This window comes from Amia ocellicauda, unplaced genomic scaffold (genome assembly GCF_036373705.1).
Source record: "Amia ocellicauda isolate fAmiCal2 unplaced genomic scaffold, fAmiCal2.hap1 HAP1_SCAFFOLD_102, whole genome shotgun sequence".
NCBI lineage: Eukaryota > Metazoa > Chordata > Actinopteri > Amiiformes > Amiidae > Amia > Amia ocellicauda.
Window position 1 is genome coordinate 223823 of NW_027102667.1, and position 16385 is coordinate 240207.

At 40.8% G+C, this 16385-nt stretch overlaps 1 non-coding gene across 1 annotated transcript; it reads left to right on the top strand.

Annotated features, from left to right (window-relative positions):
- Nucleotides 1-15665: 15665 nt before the first annotated feature.
- Nucleotides 15666-15780, top strand: LOC136720260 (U5 spliceosomal RNA). The gene has a single exon (XR_010805425.1). It is a non-coding gene; the product is annotated as a U5 spliceosomal RNA (small nuclear RNA).
- Nucleotides 15781-16385: the final 605 nt, after the last annotated feature.

Here is a 16385-nt window from a genome sequence, read left to right on the forward strand (position 1 = left end):
ATGATATATGTTCTGCTTAGTTAGCCTTTAAGATAACATAGTAATGACTTTCTAGCATTTATGCATGTATGTATGTCCAATTGCTTTGACAATACAAATGAATTGAATTGAGAGGGAGAGAGAGAGAGAGAGAGAGAGAGAGAGAGAGACAGACAGACTGAAAAACAGACAAACAGACACACACACACACACACAGACATACACACACACACACAGAGCCAGCCAGCCAGCCAGCTCAGCGATGACATCACGAGCCTCTCTCAGCTGACTGCTATGACATCACAGAGCACGTACATTCCGTTGCTTGCCGTCTGACAACCACTCAGTCACCGCCAGCCAGACTGGCTGGCTGGCTGGATGTGGGGGATGCTTGCTGCTGCTGCGTACCTTAGCAAGCTTATTTGCTTGACCGGCCTTCCAACTCCTCTGCCCACATGCCCACCTATGCCCGATCTGCTGTTCACCTGGTCACAGCTCCGCCCCAACAAGGCAGATTCTCCCAAAAATGGTACAAACTGATCCACGTTCCCCTCCACGGAAAGCTTTAGCCCAAAATAAGGGACAAATTCTGTAACAACATAATGGATGCCCACCCAACCTGTGACAAAACTGAGAAAAAAGAAAAACGCCAGTCCTCCTGGGGGAGGGACACACAGCCACCCTGGCTGCCCAATATGTCAGCGCCTACCACAGCCTGAGGGACACAGTGACACACGAGCACCGGCTGTAAATATAATGTAAATACTTGTTTGTTATGCATGTCATTGTATTTCAAAAAAGGAATCTGGAAATAGTAAACCTATTTTCTTTATTTGTATGTATTAAAGATCACATTTTTTTACATTTTCATTTTCTGTACTTCATTACATCTTATTGTGATTCATAATTCTATTATTTATTTTCCGTGTAGATGTATGTATGTATGTATGTATGTATGTATGTATGTATGTATGTATGTATGTATGTATGTATATGTATGTATGTCCAATTGCTTTGACAATACAAATGAATTGAATTGAGAGGGAGAGAGAGAAAGAGAGAGAGAGAGAGAGAGAGAGGAATATGAGCTCCTAAAAAACATTTGTTTTTATACATAAGCGGATTTAATTTGTCATTTACAAATGAATATATAGCACTATAAACATACACAGAAGACATGGAATAGAAATTCAGAAGAAAAAGTATTCAAAAAATAATAATTTTAAGAGAAACACAAAAAGAAGAAAGCAGAGAGACAGTTCAGGAAGAAAAGTCAGAAAAGAAAAGCTGAAGACAAGAATTGGAGGTAAGACCTTTCACCTATAGAGACAAATAATTAAACAAAAAAATATGTATTAATAAAATAAATAAGCATTCTCAGTAGTTGACTCAGCCAATGAAAATGCAGAGCTCCAATTTGAATAGAGTGACAGTAGGAGAGAGCCCAACTGCCACTGAGACTGATACAAATCTATCGAACAGCAGTCTGACTGCAGAGCTGCCTTTTGAAATCCGATACCCTGAAGACATTCGCTCTGCACAGGCTAAGAAGGACTACAAACAAGCTGTGATGAGAGCATCTCCTGAGACCCTCATCCTAGACTACACCGGTAAAGGAGAAAACAGGGTCAAGAACAATCTACTGTTCTACACTCAGTACCCCACCGCCTTTCACAAAACCCTGTGCCAGACATACCCCAATAACAACAAGAGGGGCATTAGCAGAGGCAGGCAGATCTCAGTGCTGGTAGAGAAAGACACAGACAGTGTGATGCTCACTTTTAATGTATACCACAACGGGACCATCATGGTGCAGGACAGCGAGAGCAGCCTGGACCAATTATCTCTCGGCTTCCACACCTCAAAGCAGCAGACTGAGGTAGAGAAACACGAGCCAGAGCCTGCCACCCTGCAGTCTGCCCCCAGCCACACGGAGCCAGACAGTGCCCCATCTCCCACAGACTGCCCCCCTGTCTCCCCAAAACTCTCCAGCAACATTAAAACACTAAAGGAATGCCTATCAGTGCTGGAGCTGAAGTTTGCGGAGTTCAGGGACTAAAGATGCACCACAAGGCTGAGATCCATAAGCTGAGAGCAGCAGTGAGAGACCAGGAGGAGCAGAGCCAAACCCTGAGGACGGAGCTGCACAGAGCGAGGGAGGAGCTGACCAGGACACCCCAGCACAGCCAGCTGAGGAGCCTGCAGAGCCAGCTGGAGAAGCTAAGAGAGGAGCACAGAGACTGCACTGCACTGACCCCACAACACCTACAACCCCTGACGCACCCACTGACGCACCCACTGATCCACCCACACTCCCCACCACTCCTGACACCCCCACTATCACCAGACCTGCCACTAATACACAAACCCCTGAAACGCCACTCCCCTAAAACACACCCGCTGCCCCCACCACTCCCGACGCAAAACCCGGAGTGGCAGGTCAACACAGAGGTGGTCATTCTGAGCGACTCCAATGGGAAGTTCCTGGATGAGAGGCGCCTCTTCCCTGGGCGAAAAGTGAAAAAGCTTTGGTGCCCGACAGCACAGAGAGCCCTGGAGCTGCTCTCCAAGAGGAGGCTGTGCCAGGTCAAACACATCCTCATCCACACCGGCACTAACGACCTGAGTGCCCGCAGGGGCGATGTGGCCTCAGCCCTGAGACAGGTGGCAAAGAAAGCCACAGAGGAATTCCAAACTGCCAAAATCACCATCTCCACACTGCTGCCCCGCACAGACGTGCCCCTGCACATCATCCAGGCCATCAACGCAGAAGTATCCCGAAGATGTGCCCTCCTCCCCAACGTCCACCTGGCACACCACTGAGACATCCAGCCACATCACCTGTATGACCACGTCCACCTCAACAAGACGGGTGTGAGGAAGGTCCGTTTTTAGTGTTTCTCTGAACACATCCAAGCTTACCTAGGCGCTACATATTATTTTCAATTACCCGTAATTCTGATCTGTATTTTGGCTTGTTAATAGAAGTTATTGAAGTTGGACTCCTAATTCAAAATAACCAATATGTATCTCAACGTAATTTACTGACAGACATCACTCTTTATCACTTTAACTTTTAAAGGAACTGCTTTGTATTCTGTGTATTGTTTTATTGTAGTGCTGCTTCCTTTCTTGGCCAGGTTTTACTTGCAAAAGTGATTTTATTCTCAATGTAAGCTCAAAGTCAAATAGTTTAAATAAGAAAACAATGTATTGAAATGAGAACATCATGAACCTGTGTAATTGTGCTGAAGGACAAGCACTGAAAGCAGAGAGAATTTTGTGTTTGGCATTGAATAGCCTTAAAGAAAACTATGCCGTTTTTGGAAACTTTCATATTTAAGTTGAATGTAGGCAAAAACATTCCAGTCACTCTGAAGAGAGAATACAGTTTACTGTTCGAATAAGTAGCCCCTGAATTGAAGATAAAAATCAAAAGTGCTGTTCGTAATTAGTTTACACTTTTACATCAGATGTCTTGTTTTTGCGTTCCAAATTGAGGAGTTGTGGCATATAATGTAAATGAAGTTAGTTCACTAGTAGTGCGATTTCTACGTTGTGTATGTGTGTTTGTATATATGAACTCATACATTTTTTAAAGATTGTATTTGGAAAACAAATTCAGGTATAGCACGTGTCCCCCTTTTGAATGGGTTCTATATATAACATTTTAAAACGAATGGTTCTGTGTAGAACGCTATGTTTGGGGGTTCTTCATGTAACCCCTTTGAAGGGGTTCTACATAGAACCATAAAGGGATCCACCAGAGCGATTACTCGAGGAACCCTTTATGGTTCTGTGCAGAACAATTTCTTCTAAGAGTGTGGAGTGTCGCCACACAATTTCTCTCAGAGGGCTTTTGACCAATGGCAATCCAATCCTGAATGACGTCACCACTATCCTGTTGTACTTTATGGGAGAGATGTATTAAGTAGTTTATAATGAGAAGAATAACAATAATCACCTGTTTTTCATAGGTTTTGTATCCATTGTCTCCTTCATATTAGGAAAGGAAGTTGATCCATAGCCTACTCAGAGACAACTGAGAGTTGGTCTCTGAGCAGCAGCACAAAGGGGTCGAGTCTCTCAATGTCCGTGTGTTGGAGATATTCCACCATATTGGTCCCAGCCTTTAAAACAATGTTAAAGAAGATGTTAAAGATCTTGTAGAAATATATTGCAGAAGAGCAGAACTACAATCACACTTTTTCAATGCTATTGCTGTTTTCTACCTCCCTGGTGAGGTACCAATGCGGGAAGTTTGAGAGAGTATTTCTAAAATGTGTATGATCCAATACACACAGTTATTTAAAAAGCTGACGTCTTGTACATGCTCACCAGAACCAAGCCTAATTAAATAACACATTTAATATTAAATAAGTACATGTGCAGTAGCCACTTGGACAATTACAGATCCCCAGGTCAAAACACAACAGAAAGACATGGAAGATCGTATTTTCAAATCACATCTGTGGCCCCCATAACTGTAATTTGGTATTAGTGGGTCAAAGGATTTATTTGGTTCAAGTGATAATAAGATCATATTTTGAAAACAAACACTACAGGATGTCATATTTAAAATGACTGTGAGTACCTTTCTTTAGTGACGGTTCTGAGGGGGGCAGGGATTAGTTGAGTGTGCTAATTGGAGCTGTGAAGTGTGCAGAGAAAATACAAATGTTTTCTTTTAATATGAAAACAAAGAACTTTTTTTTAACACCGACCTGGGATTGTGTTTCTTTCCAAGTTTCCTTATTGTTTCTGAGAAGAGACTGTTCACTTGCAAAGTGAACTGGACCCGTGTGACTCGCAGGTAAGGAGAGCCCGTGTTGAACTAAGATGGCTACAGTGAGTTTTCCTGGACAAAGCTCGGGCAAAGGATAGCGCAGAGTGCACCTGCACCTGAGATTGTGTTGAGAAGCTTTGTGATAAGAGCAGGTAAAGAGGGAAAAGAAACACAAGTATTTTCTTTGTTTGAAGAACACATTTTGTTTTAACTGAAACGGGACTACAACTTTTGAAAGGGAAATAGTTGCTAGTGCACTGTATTTTTATTGAGTTTATTAGAAGAAAAAAGCTTATATTTTGGACAGAACGAACTCGTTTGGCATGCAACTAGCAGCAAACGATGTGAAGCAAACAAAACAGTTAGCAAGTTAGCAAGTTAGCAAGTTACAGTCTGTCCTAGGTCCGGGGGTGCTTATGGTTGTTTATGAGTTCCCTTACCTTAGCCAGTGTCATGTACGGGTGTCCGTACCTTACTGGAGTGTTTGTTTTTATTATAATATATATACATAATATAATATATAATAATGTAATATTTCAGATAAATCGTCACAGTGAGTGACACCAGCATTATTGGTTTTTTGAGAAATAAAAAAACAGAATGTAGAGAAGAAAATGTTGGAAGGAAGTTGGGAGAAAGACTGGTCTCCGAAGGAGCACCGGGACTGGTGGAAGCAACAACAACCAGATAAGACAGAGAAAGGAATTGTGATATTGTGTCAGGTTGGTGAGAATCAAGAAAAGAAAATAACAGAAATGGAAGATCATCATAAACAGTAATGTGAATTGAGAGAAGAAGTTGTGAAAAATACGATAGAATTAATAGAACTACAAGGCAAATTAGAAGGGCAAGAAAAGTGGTCAGAAAAGGTGAAGGTGTAGGTGCGCGATGTGCTGCCGTGTTAGGAGCGCGTCGCGACACAGATCACTCCAAGGACGACAGGCCCGATTGGGATGATTTAGATCGCAAAGCATGGGAATATGAAAAAGGAGGTTTTGCTAGCGCTCCTCCCCCATATAATCCGGAATATAAATCAATCACTGATTTTGGTTATAATAATACATTGTATCCAGATCTGACCGCTCTGAAAACGGTCCCAGCTGCACCCATGCAAGTCAAAACTAGACAGAGTAAAGAGGAAGGTCAATCAATAGTCTATACGACTAAAACCCATGTCCCCTTCTCCCCAGGAGAAAAAGAAATGATATGGGCGTCCCTCCCAAAATTAAAACCAAACCAGGGTAACACAACTTTTTGGGATATTCTAGATGAAAAGATGGTTATTCACCTCCTTCACCCGCACGATGTACACATCATCGTGAAGGCTAAATGTCCGCCCAACATTTGGATACAGTTACTACGAGAATATCAGACCGGGGAGTGGGCTAATGTAGCCTCTACAGATGAGGAGGAAATAACAGAACTTTTTCACAATGGATCAAGAAAACTGAGATAGTGAAATAATGAAATAATCGAGTGGGATTATTTGACATTTTATTCTAAATAATCATAAGCTTAAATAATAAGTTATAAGGGCTGTTTGAGACACTGCAGGGTCAATAAAACATGCCACAGATCGGATATCTGAATTATCTTTAGATATCAATGTGTATGTGCTTTGTGTGTTTATGTATATGTATAGTTTGAAGGTGATATAAGGTAAATGTCTATGTTTTGGCAATCATTTTAGAATTATATTTAAAAATGTAACAACAGATTTATCATATTCATGAGGATCTTTGGCTCTATACAGAGTGCCTCAAGCATCAGAAATCAGAAAGAAAGACTATTATAAGAAAAGTAATCCAAAATATACATTGAATAAACAGATGGATAATAATAGTAATACATAAATAGTCATGGTGTCTCCACAAGAAGAACCAGAATTTGTTTGTTAAACATCATGTTATGGACAAGCTCTGTCAAAAGTCAAATTCAAGGAAACGAAAGGCTAGAAGAGAGCCTGGTGCAGCCCTGACAGCCTGTGAAAGCAGGAGAATGTAAACAGTCTGGTGACATGTTACAGTCTTTCAGAAAATGTTTGGTTATTGGTGCCTAGCATATAATACCTGAAATGAAAGTCAAAGTAGACCATGGTTTTAAGATGAGTGATGTAGGAAAAGGGTAAGATACCGCAGAAGTATAAGATTACAACTATAGAATAAGTAAGCTCAAGTAATATAAAATGCTTTACAGGAGAAAAGTAAGAATGGAAAGGAAGAGTAAAAGAGAAGGTGTCCTAGGATTATGGGAATCATTATTGAGATCAATGGCCTATTGGCTAATATTTTGTTAGGTACATATATGACTTCAATAAACGAATAATGGAGTGACATCTGTATAAATATAAATAAAACATATTGATAAAAAAACCTGAATACATTTCTTGTAAGAAATTAAGAATAGGAGAAAGAATAGCTGTTAGAATGCAGAGCAATGTTAACCAAAGTTGAAGAGGGTTTGAGTAAGTTGACGAGGGTCTGAGTAAGTTGATAAGGCTTGGGAAGCAGGAAAAGGTGAGTTTGATGTGTGTGAGACAAATGTGCTGCCACTTTTAGCACAGAGAGCTTCTGATGGTGATTGAATGAAACGTGGGAAAATAAATAAACTTGATGTAGGAAAATGAATAAATAATTGAATGAGATATGAGCCGCAGAGACCTCCCACATTGGAAAGTGGACTACAGCAGATAATCCTCTCCTCTCCCAGGGCAGGGTGATTAAGTGGGGACGCGTGTGAAGAGTGCAGGTGGACCCAGGTGAGTTGTGAAAGAAAGAAGAAACAAAAATAATAAGGCACGCGTGCAAACAATCAAAATAATACTAAGTGAATAACAAATTAAACAATAAAGTGAAAGATAATCAACACACAAAATAATGGCAATATAGAACCAAACAAAATACACAAGCCATATTGCATAAAGTGAAGTGAAATATAAATATAATAAGTAATGGTGATTAAGGAGCTAATTAACACCGTCCGTGACATTTACATTGGTTGGGTGTGTGGATACCAGTAATAATTTTTGTTTTATTGAAATACAAAATAATTCTATTTTTCCGAAGTGCTGAACTTTAATACAGTCTAGAAAGATTAATATTTTTTGTCTTGGGCTATATTATTATTACCATAGTTTTTCTATTGTATAAGTATCTTGGAGTAGAGGCATAGGTGGGCATGTGGGCAGAGGAGTAGGAAGGCCGGTCAAGCAAATAAGCTTGCTAAGGTACGCAGCAGCAGCAAGCAGCCCCCACATCCAGCCAGCCAGCCAGTCTGGCTGGCAGTGACTGAGTGGTTGACAGACGGCAAGCAACGGAATGTACGTGCTCTGTGATGTCATAGCAGTCAGCTGAGAGAGGCTCGTGATGTCATCACTGAGCTGGCTGGCTGGCTGGCTGGCTGGCTGGCGGGCTGGCTGGCTGTGTGTGTGTGTGTGTTTGTGTGTGTGTCTGTTTTTCTGTTTGTCAGTCTGTCTGTCTGTCTCTCTCTCTCTCTCTCTCCCTCTCAATTCATTTGTATTGTCAAAAGCAATTGGACATACATACATTCATACATATATATATATATATATATATACATACATACATACATGCTAGAAAGTCATTACTATGTTATCTTAAAGGCTAACTAAGCAGAACATATATCATTATCGAACAGAGTTCATAGGTCTATACATGGTATTAGGGAACAGGCACGTAGGTCATTCTGTTTGACATTGTCTCCAAGGTTCTCATTGTAAATAACAAAGAGAAATCAAACTACCTTATGGCCTCCTGACCTTCTAGCTTGACCTTATCTTTCTTAAGTATACAAGAGAGAAAAACAGTTGTGAGAAAAGAATTTCTAACTTTCCTTCCACACATACATACATACATACATACATACATACAAACCAGAGGCATGCAAAAAAATATAAAGAGGAAGAAAATGTTGTATAGCACATACAAAAGGGATGGTGATGAAACAAAATACATAGAATATGTTGAGCTGCAAAGAGATCTTAAGAAAGGGATCAGGAAAGCAAAGAGGGAAATAGAAAGAAACATAGCTCTTGGAGCTACAACCAATGCAATGAGCTTTTTTCAAAATTACAACAGCAAGCGGTCAATTAAGGAGGAGGTGAAACAGATAAAGGGCAAAAATGGAGGTATCTTGGAAAACGAACAAGATGTGGCAAATATTCTAAATGAGTATTTCACAGAGGTTTTTACAAAAGAAAAAACAGATGACATGCCACAGGTTGACAATCAATCCAGTCAAACCCTAAGAGAGATCAGGATAAATGAGGAGGAGGTACTAAAGGGACTAGCAGAATTAAAATCAAACAAATCACCTGGGCCAGATGGGATATTTCAAACAGTACTTAAAGAAATGAGGGAAATTATGTATAGGCCGTTAACTCGATTATTTCAAATGACACTTAGAACAGGGGATGTTCCCACTGACTGGAAGACAGCAAATTTCATACCAATCCACAAGAAAGGGGACAAAACTGAGCCAGGAAATTACAGACCAATCAGTCTCACCTGCATCACCTGTAAAATGTTGGAAAAAATGATTAGACAGAAAATAGAGGAGCATCTCAATGAAAACCATATTCTTGGAGATAGTCAACATGGGTTTAGACGAGGCAGATCATGTCTTACTAACTTAATACATTTTTTTGAACATGCAACTGCAGCTGTAGATCACGTGAAAGCATATGATATGATATACTTAGATTTCCAAAAAGCTTTTGATAAGGTTCCACACCAAAGACTGATCCTCAAATTGGAAGCTGTAGGCATTCAGGGTAATGTAAGTAGATGGATTATGAACTGGTTGATGTATAGGAAACAGATTAGAGGAGTCACTTCTAACTGGAGTGAGGTTGTTAGTGGAGTTCCACAGGGATCAGTACTAGGGCCTTTGCTTTTTCTAATCTATATTAATGATCTGGACTCTGGGATACTTAGCAACCTTGTCAAATTTGCAGATGATACTAAAATAGGTGGCTTAGCAGATACAATCTTGGCAGCACATGCTATTCAGAGGAACTTAGATAAATTCAGTTGTGGGCTGACACCTGGCAAATGAAATTCAATGTGGACAAGTGCAAGGTAATACATGCAGTAAAACAAAAATGTCCACTATAATTACACTATGGGAGGTACAGATCTAGATGAAGTAATGCATGAGAAAGACCTAGGAATCTATGTGGATTCACTTTCTCCATCCAAACAATGTGGGGAAGCAATACAAAAGGCATACAGAATGCTAGGGTATATCGTCAAAAGTGTAGAATTTAAAACAAGGGAAGTAATGTTAAGACTGTACAATGCGCTAGACCTCATCTGGAATACTGTGTACAGTTCTGGGCACCACACTTCAAGAAGGATATTGCTGCTTTAGAGACAGTTCAGAGGAGAGCAACCAGACTTATTCCAGGTCTGAAGGGAAAGTCCTACTCGGAGAGACTGAGGGAACTGAACCTTTTCACCCTGGAACAGAGGAGATTACGTGGGGACTTGATCCAAGTCTTCAAAATCATGAAAGGTTCCTCAAACCAGAGGAGCTTTTCCAGATCAGCAGGGACACACGCACCAGGGGACAACAAATGGAAATTGGGCTTCAAGGCATTCAAGATGGAAAGTGGTAGAAGCTGAAAGTTTGGGAACATTTAAAAATAGACTGGATAGGATCCATGGATCACTTAGATATTAATGGACACCAAACGAGCATGATGGGTCGAATGGCCTCCTCTCGTTTGTAAACTTTCTTATGTTCTTATGTTCTTATGTTCTTATGAATGTTCCCTAAGCATGTTTCAAATGTTCCCTAATTTATGTTACAAATGTGCCTTAGCACCTCTCTCTCTCTCTCTCTCTCTCTCTCTCTCTGTCTCAATTCAGTGCATTTGTATTGTCAAAGCAATTGGACATGCATACATACATACATACATATATATGGAAAATAAACAATATGTGTACATCTCTGCATTAATGGTGCCCTAACAGATGTGCAAGTTACATGACAGACAGACAGACAGACACTCACACACACTTTCACACACACACACACACACACACACACACACACTTTCACAGACAGACAGACAGACAGACAGACACACACACACACACACACACACTTGTATACCTGACACGTATAGAAGACTGGATAGGGAGATATAAATAGCAATGGGGAGACTCTTGTACTTGGTGTGGCTCTATCCATATAGTGGGGCCAGCAGCCACTTAGCAGGTGTAGCAATAGAAGCTCAGCCTGGGGAGACTGGATTTAGCATTTCCTCTCCATTTTGATAAGTATCCTTAATCATTTCTGCAAAATACTTCTATGATACCTATGTATGTTTTTTACTTGTACTATATTATACTATCAAGTATCAGTGTACACATACAATGTGACCTGTTACATTAATACAGAGGCCACGGAAGGCCAGATCACTAATAGCCACTGTCCCCTGATATTACACTTTTTTACAATCACTTTGGCACTCATTTCAGAACCTTGATGTCATTTTTCAAAACTCTAGACACTAAACTCACACCCGATGATCAAAATGCACATTTTTCAATTGCTTGGATACAATACACATCAACCTCAGATCATTTGTTCATTGAACTAAAATGATACAACTTAACGTCAAAGTATTACCATTTCAAAATGCAATTCACACATTACATCTGAGATCACTGTCTATTCATTTCATTACAAAGATCTAACTATCAATTGATACAGCTGCTCAAAATGATAAGTGACTGTTGCATTACTCTTAATTCATAGTTTTATGGAAACTGACGAACAGTATTCCATGTTTCGAACATGAAAGTTTCAGGATAATGAGATCCATTGACACCAATAACCGAGGAGCATGAACCAGTTGGACTACATTATCTATGGATGTAATATTTCATCATCATTCATCATCATGTAGCACTTTTCCACACCATGTTTGCAGTGTGGAAGGAAAGTTAGAAATTCTTTCTCTAATACCTGTTTTTCTCTCTTGTATACTTAAGAAAGATAAGGTCAAGCTAGAAGGTCAGGCCAGAAGGTGGTTTGATTTCTGCTTGTTATTTACGATGAGAATCTTGGAGACAATGTCAAACAGTATGATTGAAGTGCCTGCTCCCTAATCCATGTGTTGATCTATGAACTCTGTCCTATAATGATATAAATTCTGCTTAGCTAACTTTTAAGATAACATAGTAATGACTTTCTGATTATAACCAGCTCTTTGATTTTTGTGTATAAAAGCTCTGACTGTTAAAATGAAGGCAGAGCGACTTTGGGATCTTCTTGAGTCACTGTTCCTCTCCACGCTGCGTGTATTAAAGGCATTGCAACTAACGCTCCAACCTGGTTGAAGATGATTGTTCTTCCACATCAGATTTGACATTACTGTATGTATGCAGGCCCTTGTAATTGCTTTTCCAATACTGCCAACTGGTTATTGATGATTGATTTCACATTGTGGTACGAGTATCGAGTGAAATGAGTGCTATCCACCCGAGCAACACAGTGATAACATGGAGCCGGCAGGTCATCCAGGTCACAATAGAGGTCAAGCAGTGGGAGGAGGAAGACGTGGTGGTCAAAGGAATGGAAGGGGACATGCACCCCTTCTGAGAGGTGGTCGTGGGCCTCGTCATAGAGGAGGGCTTAGGCCTCACCAGAGAGGCAGCCATGGGCCTCATTTGAGAGGTGTTGGGGGAACGTGGTAGAGGACAAGGCCACGGACCAGACAGCGGCAGCAACAGCAAATAGTGTCCAGTGAAATCCGAGAAATAGTTGTAGAACATGTTGTAAATCATGGCATGACCATGACTGAGGCAGCTACAATGATTCAATCAAATCTGTAGTTTTCTCTCTACTAGTCCTTTTACAGTGATGTATTTATGTGTAGTACCATAATGAAACATGTATCACATATTTTGTACTACAATATTTAATGATTGTACGAACAACTACACAGTGAAACTATCGGTATCTTCTGTGTTACTATGTTACTATGGTATTTCATGATAAATGAGTTATTTGAACCAACAAGTCTGCAAGTGCTAGGTTTCTTTAAAGATATGAATGCACAATGCAATGTTTTGAACATTGGACAGCCTGTGTTACAAGTGATGACCGTTTTGAGTTTTGTGTCTAGAGTTTTGAAAAATGACATCAAGGTTCTGAAATTAGTGACAAAGTGATTGTAAAAAACTGTATATTCATCCTATTTAATGTGCTCTTTTAAAATGTACTTTTCTTTTTTATGTTGCCATTTCTGTTCTACCAATGTTTCAGTTGTTAGCCAAAGATTGACAGAGTACATCTCATACACACAGGCCAGACAGCAAAGATTTATTTTTGAAATTCAATTACAAATGCTGCATGAACTCATCAATACGATTAGAGCTCCTGAAAGCAATATAACTAACTCACTCTACAGCATCTCATTAGCAGTGAAAAGAAACCAAGAAAGTTGGGACAGTCGACTGTTTACCACTATGTAACATCACCTTTTCTTTTAATAACACTTATTAAGCACTTGGGCACTGAAGACACCACTTGGTTAAGTTTAGCAAGCGGGATTTTCCCCCATTCATCCATTATGCATTTCCTCAGCTGCGCAACTGCACAGGGCCTTCGTTGTCTTAATTTGCACTTCATAGTGCGCCACACATTCTCAATTCGGAGACAGGTCAGGACTGCAGGCAGGCCATGCTAGCACCCGCACTCTCTGCCTATGCAACCATGCGCTTGAAATCTGGGCAGAATGTGGTTTGGCGTTATCCTGCTGAAAAATGCAGGTACGTCCCTGGAAAAGATGATGTCTGGATGGCAGCATATGTTGCTCCAAAATGTGTACATCTCTTTCTGCAAAAATGGTGCCCTCACAGATGTGCGAGTTACATGACAGACACTCATACACACTGTCACACCCATACACACACAAACACACACTTTCACAGACAGACACACGCACACACACACACACACACACACACACACACTTTCACAGACAGACAGACAGACACACACACTTTCACACACAATCACTTTCACAGACAGACACACACACACACTTTCACACAGAGACAGACACACACACACTTACATACATACATACATACATACATACATACAGTGAGGGAAAAAAGTATTTGATCCCCTGCTGATTTTGTACGTTTGCCCACTGACAAAGAAATGATCAGTCTATAATTTTAATGGTAGGTGTATTTTAGCAGTGAGAGACAGAATAACAACAAGAAAATCCAGAAAAACGCATTTCAAAAAAGTTATAAATTGATTTGCATGTTAATGAGGGAAATAAGTATTTGATCCCCTATCAATCAGCAAGATTTCTGGCTCCCAGGTGTCTTTCATACAGGTAACGAGCTGAGATTAGGAGCACTCTCTTAAAGGGAGTGCTCCTAATCTCAGCTCGTTACCTGTATAAAAGACACTTGTCCACAGAAGCAATCAATCAATCAGATTCCAAACTCTCCACCATGGCCAAAGAGCTGTCCAAGGATGTCAGGGACAAGATTGTAGACCTACACAAGGCTGGAATGGGCTACAAGACCATCACCAAGCAGCTTGGTGAGAAGGTGACAACAGTTGGTGCGATTATTCGCAAATGGAAGAAACACAAAATAACTGTCAGTCTCCCTCAGTCTGGGGCTCCATGCAAGATCTCACCTCGTGGAGTTTCAATGATCATGAGAACGGTGAGGAATCAGCCCAGAACTACATGGGAGGATCTTGTTAATGATCTCAAGGTAGCTGGGACCATAGTCACCAAGAAAACAATTGGTAACACACTATGCCGTGAAGGACTGAAATCCTGCAGCGCCCGCAAGGTCCCCCTGCTCAAGAAAGCACATGTACAGACCCGTCTGAAGTTTGCCAATGAACATCTGAATGATTCAGAGGAGAACTGGGTGAAAGTGGTCTCAGATGAGACCAAAATCAAGCTCTTTGCCATCAACTCAACTCGCCGTGTTTGGAGGAGGAGGAATGACCCCAAGAACACCATTCCCACCATCAAACATGGAGGTGGAAACATTATGCTTTGGGGCTGTTTTTCTGCTAAGGGGACAGGACAACTGCACCGCATCAAAGGGACGATGGACGGGGCCATGTACCGTCAAATCATGGGTGAGAACCTCCTTCCCTAAGCCAGGGCATTGAAAATGGGTCAAATACTTATTTCCCTCATTAACATGCAAATCAATTTATAACTTTTTTGAAATGCATTTTTCTGGATTTTCTTGTTGTTATTCTGTCTCTCACTGCTAAAATACACCTACCATTAAAATTATAGACTGATCATTTCTTTGTCAGTGGGCAAACGTACAAAATCAGCAGGGGATCAATTACTTTTTTCCCCCACTGTACATACATATATATGGAAAAGAAACATTACAAGTATAAATCACAATAAGATGTAATAAAGTACAGATAAACAAAGTGTAATAAAATGTGATCTGTTTGAAAATGCAGGGACGTCACTGGAAAAGATGATGTCTGGATGGCAGCATATGTTGCTCCAAAATGTGTACATCTCTTCTGCAAAAATGGTGCCCTCACAGATGTGCGAGTTACATGACAGACAGACAGACAGACACTCACACACACTGTCACACCCACACACACACTTTCACAGAGAGACATATACACACACACACACACACACACACACACACACACACTTTCACACAGAGACAGGCACACACACGTACAGACACACACACTAACTTTCACACAGAGACAGACACACACACACACACACACACACACATACATACATACATATGGAATAGAAACAATACTTTTATAAATCACAATAAGATGTAATAAAGTACAGAAAAACTAAATATGTATGGCTGGTCGGATGCGTCTTGGACTCGGGTTCCTCTTCATTACGTATAACGCTTTTGCCTTTTGCTAAAGCTTTCCGTGGAGGGGATCGTGGGTGAGTTTGTACCATTCTTGGGGGGCTCTGCCTTGTTGGGGCGGAGCTGTGATCCAGGTGAACAGCAGATCGGGCATAGGTGGGCATGTGGGCAGAGGAGTAGGAAGGCCGGTCAAGCAAATAAGCTTGCTAAGGTACGCAGCAGCAGCAAGCAGCCCCCCCATCCAGCCAGCCAGCCAGTCTGGCTGGCAGTGACTGAGTGGTTGACAGACGGCAAGCAACGGAATGTACGTGCTCTGTGATGTCATAGCAGTCAGCTGAGAGAGGCTCGTGATGTCATCGCTGAGCTGGCTGGCTGGCTGGCTCTGTGTGTGTGTGTGTCTGTGTCTGTCTGTTTTTCTGTTTGTCAGTCTGTCTGTCTGTCTGTCTCTCTCTCTCTCTCTCTCCCTCTCAATTCAATTCATTTGTATTGTCAAAGCAATTGGACATACATACATACATACATACATATATGTAGCGTAAGGTACACTTATACATTTCAATTAAAGAAGTGAATTCATAGTATCACCTTATCACGAATCCTGGAGTCTTGTAGAACTCAATTTCTGTAATAATTGGACGCAGACACCAATTCCAAAGATATAAATTGTCAAATTTATTTAAAAACAAAGACTAAATGTAGCACTACACTAATTATACAAAAGGGAA